Raw genomic sequence first — 24,865 nt, 5'->3', positions numbered from 1 at the left:
GTCTCTGGCTTAAGTTCTCTCATGAAACTGCAGCCCAACTGTCAGGTAGGATGCAACCTCATCTGAAGGCTCAAGCCAAGTGGGGAAGGATCTACCTTGAAGCTCATTCACATGGTTGTCAGCAATATCTATTTCCTCAAGAGCAGTTCGACTGAAGGCATCAATTCCTTGCTGGCCGTTAGCCAAAGGCCACCCTCAGTTCCTTGCTACATGGTTCCTCTTCACAGGGCAGCTCCCACTGTAGCATCTGACTGCCCTCAGAGAGAGCGAGAGAGGGAGATCAAGATAGAAACCATGCTATTTATGTCACTTAATCTCCAAAGTGGGCTTTCCTCAAGGCTCAGATGGTAAAGAATGAGCCTGCAATGTGGGAGACCTGGGTTTGATCCCTGAGTTGGGAAGATCCCCTGGAAAAGGGAATGGCTACCCACTCCAGTGTTCTGGCCTGGAGAATTCCATGGACTGCATAGTCTATGGGGTCACAAAGAGTCGGACATCACACCAGCTTTGCCATATTCTGCTAAGTCACTTCAGTCGTGTCCGACTCTGTGCGACCCCATAGACAGCAGCCTACCAGGCTCCCGTGTCCCTGGGATACTCCAGGCAAGAATACTGGATTGGGTTGCCATTTCCTTCTCCAATGCATGAAAGTGAAAAGTGAAAGTGAAGTCGCTCAGTCGTGACTGACTCCTAGTGACCCCATGGACTGCAGCCTACCAGGCTCCTCCGCCCATGGGATTTTCCAGGCAAGAGTACTAGAGTGGGATGCCATTGCCTTCTCCTTGCCATATTCTATGTGCTATAAATGAGTGCAGGGCCAGCCTACATTCAAGGACAAGGGATTACATAAGGCTTTAAAAACCAGGAATCAGGGACCATTGGGGGAAATCTTAAAGGCTGCCTACCTACTTCCACTGTTGAATTTTTGTGCCCCTAAAGGGCACACACATGAAATCTATAAAATAAATAAAATCCATATGAAATGAAATCTATTTCATCTAAATGAAATCTATAAAATAATTCTTATTTCCCAACATTTCTGTTTTAAAGCTAAATGAACACATTTAGGAAAAGTCATTCAACAAGTATTTATGGAATGGCTAATGTGCCTTATACAACCAGATATGAAAGATGCTGGGAAAGACTGAAGGCAGAAGGAGAAGGGGACAGAGAATGAGGTGGCTGGATAGCATCACTGACTCAATGGACATGAGTTTGAACAAGCTCCAGGAGTTGGTGATGGACAGGGAAGCCTGGTGTGCTACAGTCCATGGGGTCACAGAGTCAGACATGACTGAGTGATTCAACTGAACTGAATATGATCAGACACTGTTATAGAACAAAAGAAATAACTAAAACTGTGTTGTAAAAACTCACCAAGACCACTCCCTCCCCGCTGCCACCACCCACCCCAGGCAGAAACATGGGAGAATAAAGATTAAGACAACCATTGTTCTTTTTCTAATTAAAACCACCTCAGCATTTACTGTTATAGACTATTTTAAGAATGTTTTCTGAAGCTAGAGCAGTGACAAGCAAATCTACTTGCCCACAGATATAAAATACATTCTCTAACATCAGCTTTAATAACAAGAACAGTGCTATTTCCACCCCCATATGCCTTCCTCTTCTATCTTATAGCTCAACTGATCAGAATTTGGGAGAGGAAGAGGGGTATTATTTATTGATTCCATTCATAATTCAATATACATTAAGTAGGGGCCATCAACAGTAAATGGTACAAACCAGACACCTTATCCTTGATGCTAAGAAAACACTTGAGCGTCTCCAGAATTTTAAGTGTCTCAAGGAGAAGAAAATGAGAAAGGTGAACGAAACACATTCCTTTTTTTTTTTTTTTGGTAAAGAAAGGTGTATATGTTTATTTTTGGCGGTGCTGCACAGCATGTAGGTTCTTAGTTCCCCAACCAGGGATCAAACCTGTACCCCCTGCAGTGGAAGCATGGAGTCTTAACCACTGGGCCAGGAACACATCCTTAATTGAAAGAAAATTTACCGAAAAGAAACTGAGAAATAATCTATACAGGAAAATAATATGAAAAAGAATGGATCTATGTATATAACTGAGTCACTTTGCTGTACACCTTAAACTAACACATTGTAAATCAACTATACTCCAATATAAAATAATAATGTTTTAAAAACAAAGTGAGAAAATACGGAATTACCTGAATTTACCTTGAGTTGGCAAGACACCTCCCCTCGCCCCATCACCAATCAAAATAGGAACTCATGAGCTGGCTTAGGTTCAACTATAGAGAAATAACATTCCATTTTGCACACCTAAGTTTTTGAAAAAGACCTCTTAAACAAGGAAATAAATAAAATCTGCAATAAGTGCTAAGAAGAAAAGAGGGGGAATGATAGAGGGTAAGTGATGAAGAATTGCTTAGTTGAGAAAGAGCTCTCTAGAGAGGTGATATTTTAGCTGAGCCATAATACAGGAGAAGATTCCAAGCATGCAAAAAGTAGGACAAGGAGTTCTCCAGGTAGAGAGTGAAACCAAGCAGGGCCCTGTGGGGCTCCTGGGCATGGAAGCCTTTCTGTCCCTCGTTTCTTGTAGGCAAGACTCCAGCTTCCATGACCTTCCCTGAGTTCCAAAGGACAGATTTGAACAGTTGCTAATCAAGGGAGAAGCAGCCAAGAAACCACTTGAGGCAAGATTAAAGGGACCAGAGAAGCGCATCAAGATCGGGAGACCAACCACCTGAGACCCTGCATACAACCTAATCTTGTCAGCAACCCCACTCTTGAACCGTTGCTATCAAATTCCTCATTAACTCCTCCCAGGTTGGAAAGCATAGTTTTTCAGAGCAGGAGCCTGCTGTGTCCCCCTTTTCCTGGCAAAGCAATAAAGCTATTCTTTTTGACTCACCCCAAACTCTTATCTCCAAGATTTGATTCAGCACCACTGCACAGAGGCCAAGGTTTCAGCAGTGAGAGGACTGCGTGTTTCCTGGTAAGAGAAGGAGCCTGGCATGCCACAGGAATCAAAAGGCCAGCTCTGGATGAAGCAGAGAATGGAATAAAATGAGCCCACACCAGCTACTGTGAGGGAAATGGACAGGGCAGAATGGGCAGATCTGTTCTGAGGCTGCTGGAGGAATTGGGGTAAGAGATGATGGTGGCTCAATCTGCAGTATTGTTAATGGAAACAGAAGTTAGAGGCCAGAAATACTTAGGACGTAAAAACAACCAGTGAGATTGGATAGGAGGGTGAGAAAGAGGTGGAGAGAGAAAATGAGAAAGTGAGAGACAGACCGAAGAAGAAAGATGACTTCTATGAGGACGATTTCCATGTGTCTGGGTTAACAATGGGGTGAGCAGTGTGCTCCAAAGGGACCTACCTCTTCGACTTTGAGAAAACATCTTCCCATTTGCCTCATGAAAAATTCTGAAAAACCCAGTTCTCACTTGTGTTTATCCTGTCAGCCACAGGTGAAATCTTCTATTCACTGGGAAGTCAGACAGGAAACAAACTCAAATGCCTCCAGAAAGAGGGCTGAGAAATTAAGAGTATACACAAAATCCAGAAAGTGTGTTTATTGACCACATATTCCAACCATTTTATCAGACGAGAAAAGCGTGACTCTGAGAAGTTAAGGAGCAGGACCAAGTTAACTATCAGGTAAGGGAAGAACCAAGACTAGAATCCAGTTCTTCTGATTGGTCCAAATACAAATGAAGCAATATGACAAATGGGCACAATGATTACTAGCCTTGTATTCATAATTTCCTATCTTCCATCCTCCAATCCTTGGAGGAAGAGGTATGGCATTTGAATGCAAATTGCAAGGGGATGGGAGCAGGTAAAGTTTTGCATCGATTTTTTTAAGAGAGCCTGTTAAACATATGCATAAGCTATGGGACACTAAACTGTAGTGGTCTTGTTGCAGGAAGGGGGACCCCTTCCAGGGCCCGAAACTGGGCTCTTGTCTAACACTTGGAAATGAATTGTCCGAGGAGACACATGTGCTGACAAAGCAAGAGATTTTATTGGGAAAGGGCACCCGGGTGGAGAGCAGTAGAGTAAGGGAACCCAGGAGAACTGCTCTGCCTAGTGGCTCGCAGTCTCGGGTTTTATGGTGATGGGATTAGTTTCTGGGTGGTCTTTGGCCAATCATTCTAATTCAGAGTCTTTCCTGGTGGCGCACGCATTGCTCAGCCAAGATGGATGCTAGCAAGAGGGATTCCGGGAAGCGGACGGACAGGTGGTGTCTCCTTTCGACCTTTCCCAAACTCTTCCGGTTGGTGGTGGCTTATTAGTTCCATATTCCTTATCAGGATCTCCTGTCATAAAACAACTCATGCAAATGGTTACTATGGTGCCTGGCCAGGGTGGGTGGTTTCAATCAGTGTGCTTCCCCTAACAGTCTAAATGTTACTAAAGAAAATGAGGAAAGCATGAAAGGGAGGGAGGGAAGGACAGAGGGAGAGAAGGAGGAAAGAGAAAGTAAAAAATTTTAACCTCAAATTATATTGTTGAAAATGAACACATTTTGACCCTATGTGAGCGTTAATGTAATGCCTCCTTTGCTGTACTAGGTTATGCTATGTCACTTCAGTCGTTTCTGACTCTGTGCGACCCCATAGACGGCAGCCCACCAGGCTCCCCCGTCCCTGGGATTCTCCAGGCAAGAACACTGGAGTGGGTTGCCATTTCCTTCTCCAATGCATGAAAGTGAAAAGTGAAAGTGAAGTCGCTGTCGTGTCTGACTCTTAGCGACCCCATGGATTGCAGCCTAACGGGCTCCTCCATCCATGGGATTTTCCAAGCAAGAGTACTGGAGTGGGGTGCCATTGTACCAGGTTATAAATGATATGAAATTTGTGTGAAAACTTTTAATATTTCAATTTCCTAAGTCTAAGACTCTTTTTTACATTTTATAATCTTTTTTACATTTTTCTAGTCTTTCAATTCTAGTTCTTTCCCAATATGAAGAAAAGATTATCAGTTCAGAAATAGGCAACAAATGGAAAGAAAGATGATAAATGCAAGATATTATGATTTTAGCTCTAGTATTGCCTTCCCAAATGACATTTCAGTGCTACAGGCTTCTCATCTCACTCCCCAATTCACTGACGTTTACTTTTAACTCTCCTTTACAAACCCATTCTGATACAAATTCAGAGAAAAATCTATGTAAAATAATTCAAATTGTTACTCATCTCACAGGCACATGTTTGACTAAATTCAAGTTCTCAGGAAAAGACAACTTTGAAGTCTTTCATGCAGACTTACCATCTCCAAGCTTTAAAAAAAAAACATGCTTATGTCAACAGATCCCATTTTACATGAGAAACAAATAGCTTTCATACACATTTACACCCACCAACAGAGAAAACAATCTAGCCTAAAGCTACCCACTTTTCCTAAAATTATGGATACCCTATGCAAGTTGAAAATGTCTGTTTGAAAGCTTTAAAAAGCCAGAATTAATTTTTTTTTTTTTAAAGATAGCCACCAAACGTCTTTTCTCTTAAAAGGAAAGTTAATTCTCTGGGTCTGGGCACACAGCAAATTTGAAGTTTGAAAAGATCAATTGCTTCTCTTTTATATTTCATGCTCTCACACTCAAAATGGCTGGCTCAATTTAGATAACACTTTCCTCCAAACACCCCTCATTGTAAAGCACAATGTGACTGTTCAGAAAGTTATGAGTCATGGAAAAGAGGAGGTTATAAAACCTTTCTCCTCTAAACTAAATAAAATCATTTACTGCCAACCACAGGAGATAAAAGTCAAATCAGTCTTTCTGCAAGTCAGTGAATCAGTTCTATAACCTCCCACAAGATTCTTCTCAAGTAATTTGCAAAAGAATTAGCACAGCCTTTGCCAAAGAAGTTGAAAAAACATCCCACTGTGTTTCTGTAATTCACTGATGAATTTATGAGCATTGATAATTTTCTTGTCGACAGAAAGACCCACTTAACTTTTTTCCAATTCAGTTTTGTATGTAAGTGATATCGTGCAGTTTAAATAATAAACCCTAATCAAGTAATGAAACAAGGCAACCCCTGTCATTTTATTATGTCATAAACAATTCAATCCCACCACATACCCAGACTATTTCAGGACCAATCCACAGCCAAGGGATTCATGGCTCTCCAATCATGTCTGACTGGGGAGAAAAGAGAAAGGGACAGGATCAAAGGGCCAAGCCTACTTGCCTTTCTCCAGTGTGTTCCAGTTTTATGCCAAAAAAAGCAAAAGGGTTTTAAAAATATTTTCATGATAGTAATCTACTTACAGGGACCCATAATAAAGAGTCCGTGATTCTTCTTAATATAAAGACATAAATACTACCGCTAGTTAGTGCTAGGTGAGTGCCTCTTCCACATACGCATTTATTATTTACTTGGCTGGTTTTCCACTCAAGGGCTAGCACCCCCACCTTAACCCTACCCCAACGCTTACCTGCAGCCCCATTTCACTCTACCCCAACCTCCCAGTCCGCTGCTGAGACCCAAGGTGGTGCGCACTGATCCAACTCGTACCATGGCTCTACAAAAGTAGTCCACCAGGTGGCCAATCACGGACCGCCCTCTAGTGACGCCTCCACAGTGGTTCCTCGGAAGAACACAACTCACAGTATGTGGCAGAGGCATGTAGCTCAGGCATTTGCCAACTGCCACAGCACTAATTCACCTGTGGGCTCTCCCATCAGTTCCACCTGTTACACACGTGGATAAAGGAACTCACCTGAAAGACGATGCCAGACGTTGACAAATCAAATTTCAGGAAATGGAGACCCAGTTGGCGTCCACATCAAGAGGCACCCGATTTTTTAGGAAAATCCTCAAATCACAGCAAAGCATTACAGATGAATAAGCTGATGAAAAAGAAGGGGCTAAACTTTACCTTGTTTGGGCCCACTCCATCCTTCCAAGTGCTAAACAGGATTTTATTATCTATTTTTATTAATGTTTATTTCCACGTCCAACTCTGCAACACATGTTGTCTTCAAAACAAATCCTTAGGCAAATGGTAACCTTCCATAATATCACAAGACTATGCAGATGTCTTTGGCAACTCTGGCATCCTAGGATTTTGCACATATAGATTCCTTTTTTAAGTATTACATTCAATTTTGAAAAACTTATCTATTTGAGGTCCAGATCTGGATTCCTCCCTCTGAATAGAAGAAGTAGTAGAACTAGTAAATTTGTGTGTATGTGCATGCACACATATGTGTAGGAGAAGGTTGTTAGATGTTAGGAATGGACAAGAAAAATGCTGGGGAAGACTAGTGGGCCAATTAACACAGCCCCCTAGAGCTACTTTAAGAAATATCTTAGATCTAAATGGTACTTTATAAGCACATCTTTATAGTTTATGAGCCCACGTGTTTCTTTATTAAAAGCCTCATTGCACCTAAAACTACTCAGATGAGTGATAATTTAGTACAAATTGAAAACAGAATTCTGTACCCAAGTTCTGTGCTTCTTCAGGCAGTTTATACTGTGAGATTTTTATCCCCAATATTCAGATGTAGGAGAGAGCTGGGAGAAATCTTATAACCCTAAAGACTCTTAAAACCTCTAAGCCAAAGTAAACAGGCCAAATGTGCTAATCATCGGGCAAATGGAGACAGCTAAGACCTCCACTCAGAGCTTTAGGAAGATATTCTGAAGTTCACATTAGCGCAAATAGGATTTTCAGGATATGAATTTCACTAAAGCACAAATTGAATCATGTCGGTATAATCCACACATATTTCTGCCAGCTGGGATCCTGGATGTTGAGATGTGACCATCTCTCCATGGACCTGAAGCCACCAATCTGTCTCACCTGGGTTGCTACACGGCCATCAGATGGAAACACTGTGTGATCACTACCCTAACAAACAGATTCAAAGCACCTAAGTCTAGGGAAACGGCTACAGCTCCCATTTCCAATCTCCGGAGCCACCCAGTCCCTCTGCAATGGAGTATCAATACAGAGGCTAAACGAATTGTTTACTTAATTGTGCTGTGCAAGCTGAATAATTGTGCGCTTTCCAGAAAGGCTTTGTAACCAGTGAGATAGCGCTGGATCTGCCAAAACCTTTACCTTGAAGCCAACATCCTTTCTTTCTAATACAGTCTGTCTCCTATCACAAATAACGGCAACTGTGGTATTATTGCCAGAGGAGGCAAAACCATGGCAGAAACATCAAAAATCATGTCTTTCAAAATGGAAAAATCTCCATTAAGCTGCTTCTGAGAACTGCTATCTCCGAATATGCCAGTGTGAAACCTTTAGTCACAAACTGGGATTAGTGGATTACACACTGAAGCAGCCAACAAATGGCAACCTGAATCTACCTTTAGGGTGAGCAAAATTGGTCCATTAAATACAATAATCACATTTTGAGGGGATAAGAGAAATGTGATGAAAACAAGAGGGAGTGTTGGGAGCTGTTTTTAAAATACCAAATATTGTGCAAGAAGGCTAGAAAGATGGAAAATAGAATATTATGTACCAGTCAAAGTCTCTAGGATGATAAAAATCAATACCAGGTTAGAAAACAGTGAAATAAGGTATGTTGAGTGAAACAAAAAAAAATCTAAGGACAGCAACAACCAAATTTTTAGCCAAAGAAAACCCTATATTACTTAATAAGTCAAGAGAATAAGACCAAGACAGATGTCTTTTTAATTCTTTCCCTGAAACTTGCTTCAAGCATTAAAAAGCACAACGGAAGTTCTCGAAACACTTGCTTCTGGTAGAGAAATTGCTTGCAACACATCACACTTGTTTTTTGGTTTTCATTAAGTTACTTTTCAACAGATAAGTTTCCAAAAACATGGTTCAAAATTGAGAAGTCTCCCTCCTACCCTAGTCTCCAGCCATCCATCCCTTTTCTCAGAGACAATCACTGTTTCTTGTTTCCTTCCAGACCAGAAATCTAAATATTTTTATATTTTATTTTATAATAATTTTCCTTTGATATGTTCTTACCTATTTGTTACCTTGTTTTTATTTCTTGCAACAGTTTTTCATTAATAATAATCAAGGTCTTTTCTTCTTGGTAGGTCTATGTTCATATAGTTTGAGATTCTCCAGTTGGCTGTTTCTTCTCAGTTGTCATAATCCCCCATGATACAGTCTAATTGACATGTCTCACTAACAGGATTAGGACTTTAGAAAACCAGTATGCATCAGGATCTGACAAGAATGCAAAGATGCTATTTTTATGCAGGTACCCTTCAAAAAATACCCAGATTTAAAACAAATGGGAATACAACATGGAACAGCCACCAAACCAAAGTTCTAAGTGGGTTTGAGTCTCGACAGGACAGTCTTATATCCTGATTCAAGTGCCAGCTGGCTTGGATTTTGAAACATCGACCTCATCTGATTTTTCAGGTTTAGATTGGTCCAGAGCAATACAGTTCTGCTTTTACAAAGTTTGCCTTACACCAGTTTGCTTTTACAGAAGACCTACATTAGTATCTGTTTGGGCTAACCAAAAGAAGTTCGAAGAGGATTTTCACTTTCATGAAAAAGACAAAAAGAGAAACTAGCGTTCAGTGTTTGTGCTGTAGGTAGCTGTTACCGAGGCAGCTCGAACCCTGAGCAGGGAGAGTGGCACCGCCAAGCTCCTTCCCAGGAAATAGGCTGGGTGTCTCAGCACCAAGCTGCAATAGCTTTGAACTGTGTCTGTGCTTTATCTCTGTGTTTTTCATGCATCCAATAGCAACATGTATCCTAAGTTAATTGCTTCTTCACTTTCACTTAAGCCGCTTAGGCTCACGAAAGGTTTCTTAGGAACACTCTCTTTCTGATAGCGTGGGAAACCTGTATTGGCCTGGGTGTTTGGCAGTGGGGAAGAGATGATGGGTGCTGGGAGGCAAGATAAGCAGGGTGCCCCCAACAGGCAGAGAGGCCTTCCAAAGAGTGCTTGCTAAGAGAATACTCGAGTGGAAGTTAACACGCACATTTCAAATACTTCGGGTCAATTTTTTTTTCCCTCCCCAAATTCATCTGAAGCTATGGATAGTTAGGGAGGGAAAAAAAAAAAAAACCTAGGTTCTAGCTCTGGTCTAGTTTTGTGTACCCTTGGCTTAATCACCTTCGATTCACTCTCCTCATTTATAAAATGAGGACCTTGGCCGTGATGAGTTCTAAAGCCCTTTTTACTTTTAATCCTCTCAATCTAAGATTCAGTTTCTCTCCATATATTAACTTATATGCCAGTTATAAGGGCATAATTTTTTTTTATTTCCCACAAATTTATTTACTGTGAAATAACACACTTGGTATAAATATTTTAAAATCCTCATCAAGGAAAAGAAGTGACCATAGTGGACAGCTGTCATTTTGAAGATGTCCATCATACATTCCCCCTCCTTGGCAGCACCTGGATTGCTTTAGGGGGAAGTATCTGTGTACACCTGAGGGGAGATAAGCCCAAGTGTTTGTCTCCCCACTATAAAAGCTTAAGAAGAAACTGGAAATTTCCTTCTGCCAGAGTCTCCTCTCATAAATCAGTACTTCCATAGGATGGATGTGTGACCATCAAATTTTCTCCTGCAGGACTCTGAATCTTTAGCAGAACAACACAAGAACAAGAGAAACAGCTGGAGTTCATTCACTCCAGAAGTGAGACCTTGGCAAGACTGTGGAGTAACTCCTGCTACAAGGCTTTCTATCCTTTCATTCTGAAGTTTTCCCTTAAATCCTACAAACAACCCAGTATCCTCCCAATAAATTCTCTTTTCTATTTAAGATAGTGGTTTGCTGCATACTGATCTACTTCAAAACTTAATGGCTTAAAATAATAATCATTTATTTGCTCACAGTTCTACAGATTGGCAGTTTGGGTAGGGCTCAGCTGGGATGGTGTGTCTCTGCTCCACGTGGTACCAACTGGGTTCATTTCAACATCTGCAGTCAGTGGAAAGATCTGCTGGGGGCTGACCCTGGATTGCCTCACTGACTCACTTACTTGGAAGCTGGCTGAAGCCATCAGCTGGAACACATCAGTTCTCCACGTGGCACCTCACCCTCCAGTAGGCCATACTGGAGGAATGCTCAGAGAGAAAAGCAGAGCTGCAACTTCCCTTACATCACATTCTATTGATCAGATAGTTTAAAACCAGCCCAGATTTAAGGGGTGGGGAAAGAGACTTCATCTGTTAATGGAAGGAGTAACAGAGAAACCTTCCCGGGTAAAGGGGATACAGGGAGACATGATTCATTGGGGACAATTACTATATGAATTTACCATGGTAGAGTTCATTTCTGTTGCTTGCAGCCTAAGAATGATAACTAATACATCAATCTGTGTAATGGGACATGGAACACATTAGATTTGGAAGCCTCAACATTGAAGACATTTTCCCTGTTTCTATCTCACATAGTAATGAGACTATTTGGAAATAATGTGGTATCATGGTAGTGGGACTGTAAGAAGAATGAATTTAAAGTGAAATTATCATGTTTCAAGTCTTGCCAGCTATTTAGTTATGTAATTTTAAACCTACATAATCTCTGTGACTTCATTTACAGATATGAATGAATGGATGGATGGATGGATGAAATGGAGTGATAGGATTTGCCTGAATTGCAAATATTGTGGTAGATATGAAGTAGAGTAACTGTGTGAAATACAGGAAATCTTCACTTTGTACTGTAGGACAGGACCATAAAATGATCACACAAGTTGATACTGTGTAAAACTGGCTTAATGGAAAACATTGTAATTGTTCCATGACCTCTAAACATTTTTGTCAAAACATTACAACCTCTTTCACTGTTGGTTATAAATGTATCAGGAAATAAAAAAAAAAAGAACAAAACTTTTTGCTTAGTATGCTATCCTTTAAACTAGTAAAAACACTAAAAATAAAGTATCTTATTTGTTTGCAAAAAAAAAAAAAAAAAAAACGATCAAGATTAGCTTGGGTTGTGTTTGCCTTCTTGTCTTCATATAACTGACAATGTGGAATAAGGATCTTTTCTATGCCTTGGCAAATTGTCACACTGCTTTTTAAGTTAGCATCTGCTTCCAACATTTTATCCCTTATATTTTCAGGGTCATGAAATGTCTCCAAGAGTTTCTTTTATGTGAATTTTTTTGCTGGTGTCACTGCCTCCAGGACATTTTTATCCTTTCATACAACCACTTTCCTTATTTATGTCAGTAAGTTTGCCTTCACTAAGTTCCTCTGGATGCATGTCTTTCGAAAGGCAGTAGTATCAACATTCCTACAATCAACTCTTTCTTCTACATTCCATTTATGTTCGACTCAAACTTCATTTTCAGCATTATTACTTTTGTTTCTTTTGTTGAACTTTCATTTTTGCTGGACTATTCTTTAACTATTCATATTTGTAAAATGTCACATGAGTTTATCCTGGGAAACAAAGAGGCAACACAAATATACACTTTGCTGTCCGTTTGTGAGCTGTAACAGGCGCGCAGTATCAATCACTGCAAGAAGTGACAAGATTGGTCCCTGATCGTAAATGTGCATCTGCCACTTATGTAGTGACTTGTAGACCAAAGAGTTAGTGGCAATGTTTGTAGTTTACACAACTTCTCAGTGAATATATTTGGTAACTGAAATTTGAACCATGTTTTTGGGAGACTGATGTTATTTAAATAGTGGTAACTGAAAGTGTGCATATAGAACTATGCAAAGTAAACCATTTTAAAGATGACGTTGAGTTTAATTATTGCCACAGTTGTTATTAAAGAGAGAAAGAGCAGACCTCATTTTTACTGTATTAAAGGAGTTCAATTTAATTCAATCACTATTTGGCTCCAACAATTTTTATCTTTGCCACTGCAAGGTCCGAAGATTAGTACTAAGTGCAAGCAAACAAGAGGGGAGGAGGAAGGATTGAAAAAAAAAAAAAAAACCTGCATTTTAACCTTTCCACAAAGGCCTAGAGGAAAACAGAACACACCAAACCCAAAGGTCAAAGAAAAGTGAGGGAAGATATTGTCCAAGTTAAGTAGCTCTTTCTACTGCTCTTTACTTCCATGGCCAGAAGGAAAATATTTCAATAACTTTCCAGGAACGGGGCTGGTAATCTCCCAGTATTCACCTGCCTTTCTTTCTTAGTAGCAGAATGCCAGTTTTTGGCTGCTTATGCTGCTGCCCAGAATATTTCCCTCGCAGCTGGTTGTGTCCATATGACTTACTACTGTCCAATGAAACATGAGTGAAAGGACTGAGGGGTTGGGGGCAACACCTTAAAAGGAGCTTATTCTATTAGGAGAAGCAACCTTTTGTCCTTCCTACTGAATAGAATGTGGGCAAGACATTAGAAAGTCATCTGGGACTAGGAGGCAATGTTGAGAATGGAAGTCAGGCATTGGGATGGTGGAACATAAAAAAAGACCAGAGCCTGAATCCTTTGTGGCTTTATGCAAACACCATACCAGCTCTGGGCTCCTCTCTCCACACTACTTTATGTGTATTTAACCCATTCTTTCTTACCCACATCTGAACACAGTTCCTAATTGATGAAACAAATACTCTTCTCTAGCCAATGGGCTGTATGAGTGACCCAAATAACAATGACTGATTCTTGCATCACTCTACACAACGAAGGTCCCAAATGAGGCACAAACCCATGGGCAAAACAATACCCTCCACATGGTGTTGCATATTTAGGGGAACAAAAACTTATGGTTGTTTGTAAAATCCTAAAACAGATTCTGATAATCAAGACTCAAACACAGACCTGACTTAGAAACTGTTTGTACAGAAAAAAAAAAAAAAAAGGATGAGAGGGAAGGAAAGAAGTACTAGCTCACAGCTAGCTTGTTATGAATCAGAGAGTATGGGTGGGAAACAGAAGCCCCAAAATATAATTCAGTAGAAGGCTGCCCTCATGTCAGGATCTAGAGGAAAACAAAGGAGGTCCTAGCTCAGTGCTGGTCTCCCGTTAAAAGGGACATTTAACAAACAGAAGTAAACTGAGGTTATAGAACAACCAAGGTGATCTGGACTTCCCATTTTGTGAGGGATGGGAGAAGGAACTGGGGTTATGTCCCTGGGAGCAAAGAAGACAAAGAGGTGTGACTGGTGTTTCGAATAGGTGAAGTGATGCCTTGTGGAAGAGGACTTGGCTTTAATCTGCATGGTTTCAAGCACTGGAACTAATGAGTGAAATAAAACATACTTCAGCTCAATAAAAGGAACAAACCTTCTGAAAATTAGAATTTTCCAAAACTGTAATGCACTTCTTTGTAAGGCAGTGAGTTATCTGACTTGGTAGTGAATCTTTTTAAAAGTAGGGACCATAATGGAATTCAGGACTTTTTCTGAAACTCAGGATAGAAAATGAAAACTCTGTTGTATCTTCAGATGCTTGAAAACATGAAGTGATTTGGATTCTAAGACGACTGTCAATGAAGAATAAGGAGGTTGCATTGGATGGGAAAATGACCCAGGTGGCTCTTCCATTCTCATTGCACTATTAATCCTGTATTTTCCTGTTACATGTAAAGTAGTTAATATGCAAAGATCCAGGCATTGGACAAATGCTTCCTGAGGAAAAGTATGATGATTGTAGTGGCCAGAACTCGTCCACCTGTAAGTGGGTGAAACCAGCTAAGACTAGTCTTGGGGTAAAAATAAGAAATTCAATGGCAGGGGTAAATCTCATTTCAAACTCAAACAATGTGGTCAGACTCTTTCTCCACCTCTTGGATCAATTCTCTCCAAGCTGGCTTCAGGCAGACTCTTACCATGGAGAAGCCTAGACCACCTCTGTCAGCTTCATACATCATTCCCTAGCCTAGAAATTTCAATGGACAGAGAACTCTTTTTTACTCAAAAGTCTTATAGCTGACTTGGACTAGCCTGACTTCAAACACAGCTCGTTGTTTATCCACTTTCTGTGGACTTGGATTGACCAGCTTGGCTCACGTGAACTGAGGACAGGGCACAAATGGTTTCCACAAGGAAAAGACGCTTCTGATGTACAGATGCTGTGAAGATAAAAATAATAAATGTGCACTACAATGACACAACGAATGCAGTGGATTTTTTAAATGGAAACTTCTGGGCCCTTTATGAATCTCAAAATAGGAAAGAGAAACACCATTGTACCCTTTTGCTTGTTTTGCTGTTGTTATTGCTGCTCACACTGTGCAACATGCTGAATCCTGGTTTCCCAACCAGGCCTTGAACCCACACACCTGCAGTGGAAGTGCAGAGTCTCAGCCACGGAACCACCAGGGAAGTCCCAGAGTACATGAGAATATGAAGTGAATTTGATTCTAGGCCTTAATCTAAAATTCTCATACTTGGGCAAACAATAATTTTAACATGTCTGTCTTTTCATCAATTCCCTCTTTTTCTTCTTAAGATGCCTCTGTTCACAGCTTTATCAGACAAAATAATAGCAAATGAAGAGAAAAGCCTAAAATGTTTATCAAAGTGGATGAAGGCACGGCATGTAAGAAAAATTATTCATTAATAGTTAAAAAAATCTTTAATATCTAGGTGACATATTTCTACTTCAAGAGAAGTAAACATTATAGTCATGAATAACAAACAGAAACACAAACTCCATTTATTTGTAAAATAAACTCATTTTCTTTTCATATGAATGCAAAAAATGACCGAATACCATATGTTCCATTTGCTATGATTCTAAGACAGCAAAGCTACACAATTTCTATATCATTAACTTGTCCTCCTATTTTTCCATGTCTTACCATTCTGCTAGGTAAGCGTTCATTCATTCACTTTGATAACGCTACTTTTTGTAGGTTTGGTATTTCATTTGCTCAATTACTCCATGCAAAACTGCAGCAGCCAGAAAGGGCAGGTATGGAGAAGAAAAGTTCCCACCCCACAGTTTCCCTTAAAGAACAAGAACTCAGGACTACACTCCCAATGGTTTCAAACAAAAGGGGCTTTTGTCTTTTGCTAGTTTCAAGTTTGAAAAAGGCACCCATACCCCCTCGTTTTATATCACTGGAGCCAGGCTGAACGCCACAATATTGAGGACAGCACAATGGCACAACATAGCAGCATGTCAGCTCTGTAAGTGGTGGGTGGGAAGGTAGGGAAGAGGAAAGAGTCCCTGTAGTCACACGGAAATCGTGGAAGCGTCCCTAGAAGGGAAGAGGAGCAATCATGGGGCTCCAGGTGATCTGCATAAAATCAGAGATGTAGAAATAAATCCCAAAATTAGACCTGAAAAATACAACTCAGGGTCATGGGAATGATACAAGAGAGAGATTCTGAAGTTAGAGCAGGCATGTATCATAAAAACCTGAGTTTTCCATTTTTATTACACTGCTTAGCTATCCACAGAGATTTCTTCTAGCCAGCTTAATCTTTTCAAAATGGTTTCATGAGATTGAGAACATTTTGAAAAAAAAAAATGTACTCAACTTCTGGGACAAGCTGTAGATGTCACACTAAATAGCATAGTCTGTGTGACTTAGAATATAAGTCATCAGTAGATGCTTACCCAAAAAATCAAATAGGAGCTAGTATATAAGCTGAATACATAAACATGTTAATAGGACGAAAGAGCAAAGCAGTAACAAGAGGTATAAGAAAATGCAGCAACTCACGACAGGGGCATGCCTACACAATTATAAATTTACTACTTCTCTTTTGGAGATAAACTCAGGAGTTTATAAAATGAACAAACATAGTAACTACAAAAAGACCATCATGATTTATTGAGCATGAATAAATCCTTTAATAAAAGCATTGGAGGACTTCATCAAATTCTTTCTAGAGGTAGGCATTAATCAGATCAGATCAGTCGCTCAGTCGTGTCCGACTCTTTGTGACCCCATGAATCGCAGCATGCCAGGCCTCCCTGTCCATCACCAACTCCCGGAGTTCACTGAGACTCACGTCCATTGAGTCAGTGATGTCATCCAGCCATCTCATCCTCTGTCGTTCCCTTCTCCTGCCCCCAATCCCTCCCAGCATCAGGGTCTTTTCCAATGAATCAACTTCTCCATTTTATAGAAGAAGAAAGTAGATTTCTGAGAATTTTTGTGTAATTTCTTTAAAATCACACAGCTAGCAAACACAGAGCCAAGATTTTAACCCTGCCAGTCTGATTCCCAATTCTGTGCTTTTAACCACACACAAGTGCTTTTTTTCTTAAGCACTTTGCATGAACTCACTCATTCGAGTCTCATAACAATCCCGATAAAGTGAAATTATTATATCCCGTTTTCTAATGAGAAAATCAAGAAGATAGAACCATTGTTCTAGGTCGCACGGCTGGCCAGTGGCAGAGCCAAGATTGGAACTTATGTCTCCCTGTCTCTAGAGCCCTCTTTCATAGGTAATATGTTACAGGCTGCTACTTGCCTACTGAAATCTATTCTCTTCTTCCTGGGAATGAGTCTGCTTAGCCAAAAACTACACTTCTATCCTTTCTTTACAGTTAGGTATGGCCATTTGACTAAGTTCTTACCAAAGGAATATGAGTGGAAGCAACATGTGCAACTTCTAAGTCAAAAGGAACCCCATGATCCCAGACCTCCTCTTTTTCTTTCTCATGAATTGGACCTCAGAATAGGAGGGGCCAGAATTCATTAGAACAATCAAGTTAGAATCCATCAGAATATAAAAAAACAAAATTCCTATTACAACAGGTGTACTGAAATGAGCCCAAGTCACAATATGGTGACATACTAAGTCACCATATTGACATCACTTCAATTATCTTAATTTCATCTCTACACTACCTATTGCCTCTCTTAGAATGCTGTTCTGGGTCATACAGTACAATCTCCTTTGCCATCTCTTTGAAAGATATCAGGAAATATTATAGGGGCCAATCTTCAATTATACACCTATCCCAGGTTATCTAAAGAATCCAATAGGGATCTTTAAACTGAATCTGTCTAATCAAGGCTATGGTTTTTCCAGTAGTCATGTATGGATATGAGAGTTGGACTGTGAAGAAAGCTGAGTACAGAAGAATTGATGCTTTTGAACTGTGGTGTTGGAGAAGACTCTTGAGAGTCCCTTGGACTGCAAGAAGATCCAACCAGTCCATTCTAAAGGAGATCAGTCCTGGGTGTTCTTTGGAAGGAATGATGCTAAAGCTAAAACTCCAATATTTTGGCCACCTCATGCGAAGAGTAGACTCATTGGAAAAGACTCTGATGCTGGGAGGGACTGGAGGCAGGAAGAGAAGGGGACGACAGAGGATAAAATGGCTGGATGGCATCACCAACTCAATGGACATGAGTTTGGGTGAACTCCGGGAGTTGGTGATGGACAGGGAGGCCTGGCGTGCTGCAATTCATGGCATCGCAAAGAGTCGGACATGACTGAACGACTGAACTGAACTGAACTGAACTGAAGAAACCTTAAGTTTTAATTTTTTAATGTAAAAAAAAAAAATTCGTGTGGAAACTAGTTTTCATAGAGTTAAAGATCCACTAAAATGATCCTAACTTTTGACACTCTTAAACCAAACCACATCTGGATGCTTATTTTAATGAAATGATAAAAAGTATTATATTTGCAAAGATGTTCACTGAAGCATATCTAAAGAAGGGGGGAAAACTGTAAACAAAATGTGAAACAGTAGAGAAAAATCGTTAAATAAAATGATGGTTCATCCTGAGGGAAAATACGAGGCCGATATTTAAAAGCAAATTCAAAAATCCAAAGCAAAGGCACTGAGAAATAAATTAAAAATTTCCAGTTAATCTTTCAAAGTGATAACAAAAGATTTGTTTTGGATGATCCAGAACAACATATCCAAAGGAGGCAACATACAGTGTAGAATTACACATTCTGAAATGACATTACGGAAAAGCAAACAGACACATCCAAAGTGGGTAATTCTATAAGACAGTTGACCAGGTTTTTTCAACAAGTTAATGGCATTTTTTAAACAGTGAGCCTGCTATAGATTAAAATAATGTTAAGAGATATAACAAGCCACTGCAATGTACAGATCATTATTTCCATCTTCAGCTATACAAATCGAGGTTAAAGAAAGACATTTTTAAAATAATGAAGGAAATTTGAATATGATTAACTATATGTAATATCAAAGAATTACTGCTAATTTTGTTAGGTATCATAATGGTACTATAGTTGAATTAGAAAACATCCATATTTTCTAGAAATGAATAATAACGTATGTAGGGGTGAAATGACCTAAGGACTAGAACTTGCTTTAAAATACTTCAGTAACAATAACGGCTATAATGTCAAGACACAAAGCACAGAAGTGTACAAGTTGTACAGTAGCCTGACTGAGGAGCTCCAATTTTGATCCAACACTCGCTAGGTATGTGACAAGTTACTTAACTTCCCAATGCCTTGAGTTCCTCTTCTGTTTACTAGGGACACCAATCACATCTCTTGTCTTAGGTTATTGTGAAGATCATGAGATGAGCTCCGTAAAGAACTCAGCACAACATGTTAGCTATTATTACCGTCATTATAAACCAGTATGCTCTTCACTCATCTAAGACCCCAAATGTCACTCCCAAAAACACTTAATCCCTTGAAATCTCTCCTCTGTCTTTCTCTCCAGGTTCCTTCTTGCTTCCTTCCTCCCTAGCCTATTTCCTTCTTCAGGACCTAGAAGTTACGCTTTGATGGTTAATAATGCACTAACATTTCATTAATTTTTAAAGTGATTTTCTTTTTAAAAACTCAATTAGGAAAACTGTGGAACAAGGTAGAAAACAGGAGAATACACAATAAACTGGTATAATTACACCCAAGTATAAACATGGAAAAGGATCAAAGGAAAAGTAGAATATATAAATGGAGGCATTCTGAATGATTTTCCTAACACCTAGTGATTCTTTCATTAGGTTCAAGCAAGACATTTTTTTAAAAAAAGCAAATTCCACAGACCTAAGAGACCCTAAGAATGACTGAATAATACATATGTGTGTCTTTCCATAGAGGACGGCATGTTTGGCTGTTACTGACAAATCTAGAGTATAAATAGGAAGACACAGAATAATAAGAGCTATGACAGTACTTCTTATTTCATTGATTCCTTGGTATCTTGGGTGTGTGACCTGTGCAGTCACACAGGATCTTGTATTTAGGAGGGCCCTGTGTGTGCGTGTGCTCAGTCATGTCTGACTTTTTGTAACCCCATGGACTGAAGTCCACCAGGCTCCTCTGTTTATGGATTTCCCAGGCAAGAATACTGGAGTGGGTTACCATTTCCTTCTCCAGGGAATCTTCCCAACCAAGGGATCGAACCCAAGTCTCCTGCTCGGCAGGCAGATTCTTTACCACTGGGCCACCTGGGGAAGCCCTCAGAAGGGTCCTGTACTTGGCTTACTATCCTGTACCACTATTTTGAAATTTTAATTTTTAAACACGGGGCCCCACATTTTCATTTTGCACTGGGCCCCACAAATTATGTAACAAGTCCTGACTCCACCTTATGAGATGGACACTATTATAATTCCAATTTAAAGATGAGAAAGTTGAGGGTTAAAGGACAAAGCTAAAGTCACACAACCATCAAGTGACGGGATGGATACAGAAAGAATTCAAAGTGAAAGACAGAGAATGGGGTAAAGAACAAAAAGAAAGCCAAGTAAGTCAGGGAACAAGAATATTATCATCCATCTGGGGGCCAGTTCTTCACTGATTAGACAGTCAAAACTCATGGGTTTAGGCTGATAGTTAAGGCCACCCCAGGAAGGAGTCTGTTCTACAGCCCATGACAGGCTCCATATCACAAGACTGTCAGAGTGGAACACGGAAAGGGTGCGGGCATCCATTAGCCCTTCTGGAAATAGGATCTACAGGAAGGAAAGGCCTGAAGTGCTTTTTCTTAAAAACTGGCCGCCTTTTTGCAGGCTCTTGTGTTCCTTGAAAAACTACAGCTCAAGGATTAAGATGATCCTGTCACTTTGTTAAAATGAAACTTTAAAAAACATATTTCAACACAATGCTTTCTTAGCTTAGGCAGCACAGAAAATTGTCGATCTACCCACTGTTCTCACAATCACTCCAGAAGTTAGACATCAAGAGCACTCACGTTCTCCTTCAGACCCACTCATGGGCTTCCTGTTGCCTGATTCTAGAACAACCTAGGATTGGGAGGGTCACCTTGACAACGTTAACAAAACACAGAGTCACACAAAGTCTTAAGGGTCCTTGCCAAGAGGTTTCGTAGCTATGATCGTTCCTTTAAATGGATCACTAGAGTTAGAGCACATTTCTACAGAGGGGAGAAATTTTTAGACATCAGGGAAACAGTGCCCAGATTAGTACTAATAATAAGAAAACAATCCAAAGGCTCCCATCTGTAACTTCACTTTGGGGGAGGTTAAATGAATTATATTCTACTGTGCCTGTTAAAGCCAGAGGGTGAGGCCACAGCCCTATGTGTGGAGAGGGTTGTAAAGACTCCGAATGGCACTCAATGGGAATGAGACTGATTTTTCAGTAGGAAGCCAGTCTGTAGGGGCCAAGCCTTAGGCAGGGAAGAAACCCCTGTCCCTCCTTGGGATCCAATTCTCATATCTGGACCTGCCTCCTTTGCTGTGTTTGAGAGGGACATTCTCTGCCCCAGGAGGAAGTCAGGAGCTAAAGGCATAGGGGAGGCCTGGTTTCCAACTATCCTACTTCTCTGGAGCAGCTTTTTAACATACATATTCCATGACCTACTCAAGAGCAACTGAATTGGAATTTTGAGGAATGGTCTCAGATTTTTTTTTAAATTCATCTGTTTTATATTTCTCAAGTTATTCTTATGCAACCAGCTCATACTGATTCACAGACTAGTTTTTAGAACCACTAGTTTTCCTTTTATTTATTTATTCCTGTTGCTCCGTTTATTTGCTTTTACTATCCTTTCTGGCTTTAGAGACTTGACCACAGAGTTGTGCATCCACTCCGCTCTGCAATGCGGCGCTAGAGGTGGACAGCGCCCCCTAAGGAGATAACGGGTGATTGCAGCAGTAATTAGTGAAGTCAACCCAAAAGGGAAGTGACCAAGACTTCAGGGACCAAGACTCAGCTACTGTGAGGCTGAATCCTGCTTAAACCAGAGTAGTTCTGCATTTACCTGTTATATACACCTTGTATTCATCTGAATGAAAGGTTCCAATGCAGGAGGAAAAAGTTTGAAAAATAATGCTTTTTCTAGAACCAAAACATAACCAAAACACATTTCTTCTTCAGTTACATTCTAGACAAACAGAGTTTTGTGGGCTACCCTGAAAATCTAAATGTCATTTATAACATGGATCTTGCGGGAAAATCTGAATTAAAGATGGCAAAAACACATCTCCCTCCCCACCTTCCCACTTCCCATGGACTGAGCAGCAAGATGGGATCTGTTTTTGCTTCCCAGAATACCTCCAATCCCACACCCAAGACTAAAGGAATGCCTAGCCTGGAATAAAGGAAACTTTCCCTGAAGCCAGGAGGGAATCTCTAATCCCTCCCTTCTCCCCTTATCCATGACCTGCAGTGGCCACAAGGGCTGGAGATGGTCCAGTGGAAAGGGACAGCAGCAGCATACCAGACACATCGGTGCTCTGGGCTCAGGAAACTCCCACAACCAGACCCTTGGCTCTACCAGGAAGGGCCCCAATAAATATTTCAGACACAAAGAGGAAGCTACTGCCCCACTGCCATGAGAGCTGTTAGAGAATGTGCTCTGAATTGCTTTGAGGAGTTAGCTATGATCATCACATGCTCCCTGGGGAAGAGCCGCATTTGTGGAGTTATCCCTGGACACAGATTAAAGCAGATCCATGTGGCAACCTTGTTCTTGACCTCCTGACTACAGTGTCCCAACCAGACGTGGCCAAAAACACACCACGGTAAGAACTAACGCATTGCTAACTACTTCATTTATCAGGCTTGTATTGCTCTTCTCTTTAAACTCTATCTAACAAAATTACACTCTAGAGACTGCTAAGTCAGCCAAAGTCCTGTCTATTCCTGGTGTTAACTAAAGAGTTGAATCAATGAAAAAAAATTAATTCACACCTGAAAACAAACCAATCCTAAGCATAAATAACCCACAATATGCCACATGTGTCTTGTGGAGGGAATACATTTATTTAACTCAAATTTCTCAACCAGTCACATCAACAGCTCCAATAATGACCAATAGATAATGACCTTGTAATAGGTAATGACCAGTAATTGGTAATGACCAAAACATTTGAAGGTTTACCTAGGAGACCTGAAGAAGCCTCAGTTACAAAAGACTGACTTGGGCTCACTAAACTGTATTTATTGATAGAGGGAAGTTAAGACTCACACATTTCCTCATATACTCAGGAACAAAGTTTGAAACCAAAGAGGTTTAGGGAACGGTCCTCCTAATTATAAAGGACAATGTCTTGAGCATTCCAGTTAATTAAGAGATTGCCTCATGATTGCATTTGTAACACTAATGCAAAAACACTAAACTTTTTACTCATTCATATATTAAATAATTTTGTTGTTGTTTAGTCGCTAAGTCATGCCTGACTCTTCATGATTCCATAGATTATAGCTTGCCAAGTTCCCCTGTCTATGGAATTTCCCAGGCAAGAATAATGGAGAGGGTAGCCATTTCCTTCTCCAGGGAATCTTCCCAATCCAAGGATCAAACCCACATCTCCTGCATTGCAGGCAGATTCTTTACCACTGAGTCACCAGGTAAGCCCCCATATTAAATAATAATGGCAGTCAAATATCAGGCAATATGCCTGGCCTCTTTTCTAATTACCCATAATGGACTGGTTCCAAATTGGGAAAGGAGTACGTCAAGGCTACATATTGTCACCCTGCTTATTTAGCTTATATGCGGAGCACATCATGCAAAATGCTGGGCTGGATGAACCACAGGCTGGAATCAAGATTGCTGGGAAAAATATCAATAACTTCAGACATGCAGATGACACCACCCCTATGGCAGAAAGCGAAGAGGAACTAAAGAGCCTTTTGATGAAAGTCAAAGAGGAGAGTGAAAAAGCTGGCTTAAAACTCAACATTCAGAAAACGAAGATCATGGCATCCAGTCCCATCACTTCATGGCAAATAGATAGGGAAACAATGGAAATAGTGACAGACTTTATTTTTAGGGGCTCCAAAATCACTGCAGATGGTGACTGCAGCCATGAAATTAAAAGACGCTTACTCCTTGGAAGAAAAGCTCTGACAAACCTAAACAGCATATTAAAAAGCAGAGACATTACTTTGCCGACAAAGGCCCACCTATGGTTAAAAAAAAGCTACGGTTTTTCCAGTAGTCATGTATGGATGTGAGAGTTGAGACTATAAAGAAAGCTGAGCGCTGAAGAATTAATGCTTTTGAACTGTGGAGTTGGAGAAGACTGTTGAGAATCCCTTGGACTGCAAGATCAAACCAGTCAATCCTAAACGAAATCAGTCCTGAATACTCATTGGAAGGACTGATGCTGAAGCTGAAACTCCAATACTTTGGCCACCTGATGTGAAGAACTGACTCATTGGAAAAGACCCTGATGCTGGGGAAGATTAAAGGCAGGAGGACAAGGGGACGACAGAGGATGAGATGGTTAGATGGCATCACCGACTTGATGGACATGAGTTTGAGCAAGCTATGGGAGTTGGTGGTGGACAGGGAAGCCTGGCATGCTACAGTCCATGGGGTCACAAAGAGTCGGACATGACTGAGCGACTGAAATGAACTGAACTGAACTGAAATTCCACCTCCCAAATATACCAAGTTGCTCACAAGGCTCAAGAATATGCTCTGCTCTCTCCAGGCCTCAACACATGCTGTTCCCTCTCTGGCTGGAATACCCTTCCTCATGCTCTACAGGGAATATACACACAGACACACACCACTGCCTTCATCACCTTCAGGCACAAACATCTCATTCTCATTCACTGAGCTCAAAGGCCTTTCCTTCCAGAAAGCCCT

General features: G+C 40.5%; 1 protein-coding gene across 2 annotated transcripts in view; it reads right to left on the bottom strand.

The window, feature by feature from the left end:
* LOC113905440 overlaps nucleotides 1–24,865 on the bottom strand; it is a 194,349-nt gene that overhangs the window by 126,409 nt on the left and 43,075 nt on the right. Inside the window, exon 2 of one of the 2 annotated variants that reach the window (XM_027562736.1) lies at nucleotides 6,725–6,854. The exons of the other annotated variant lie outside the window; for it this stretch is intronic. The gene's annotated coding sequence lies outside the window, so the exon portion shown is untranslated. The remainder of the gene's footprint in view (nucleotides 1–6,724; nucleotides 6,855–24,865) is intronic. 2 annotated transcript variants of the gene reach the window in all.

This window comes from Bos indicus x Bos taurus, chromosome 15 (genome assembly GCF_003369695.1).
Source record: "Bos indicus x Bos taurus breed Angus x Brahman F1 hybrid chromosome 15, Bos_hybrid_MaternalHap_v2.0, whole genome shotgun sequence".
Classification (NCBI taxonomy): domain Eukaryota; kingdom Metazoa; phylum Chordata; class Mammalia; order Artiodactyla; family Bovidae; genus Bos; species Bos indicus x Bos taurus.
The sequence above is the reverse complement of the archived record's forward strand: the minus strand, read 5'-3'. Positions and strand labels throughout refer to the sequence as shown.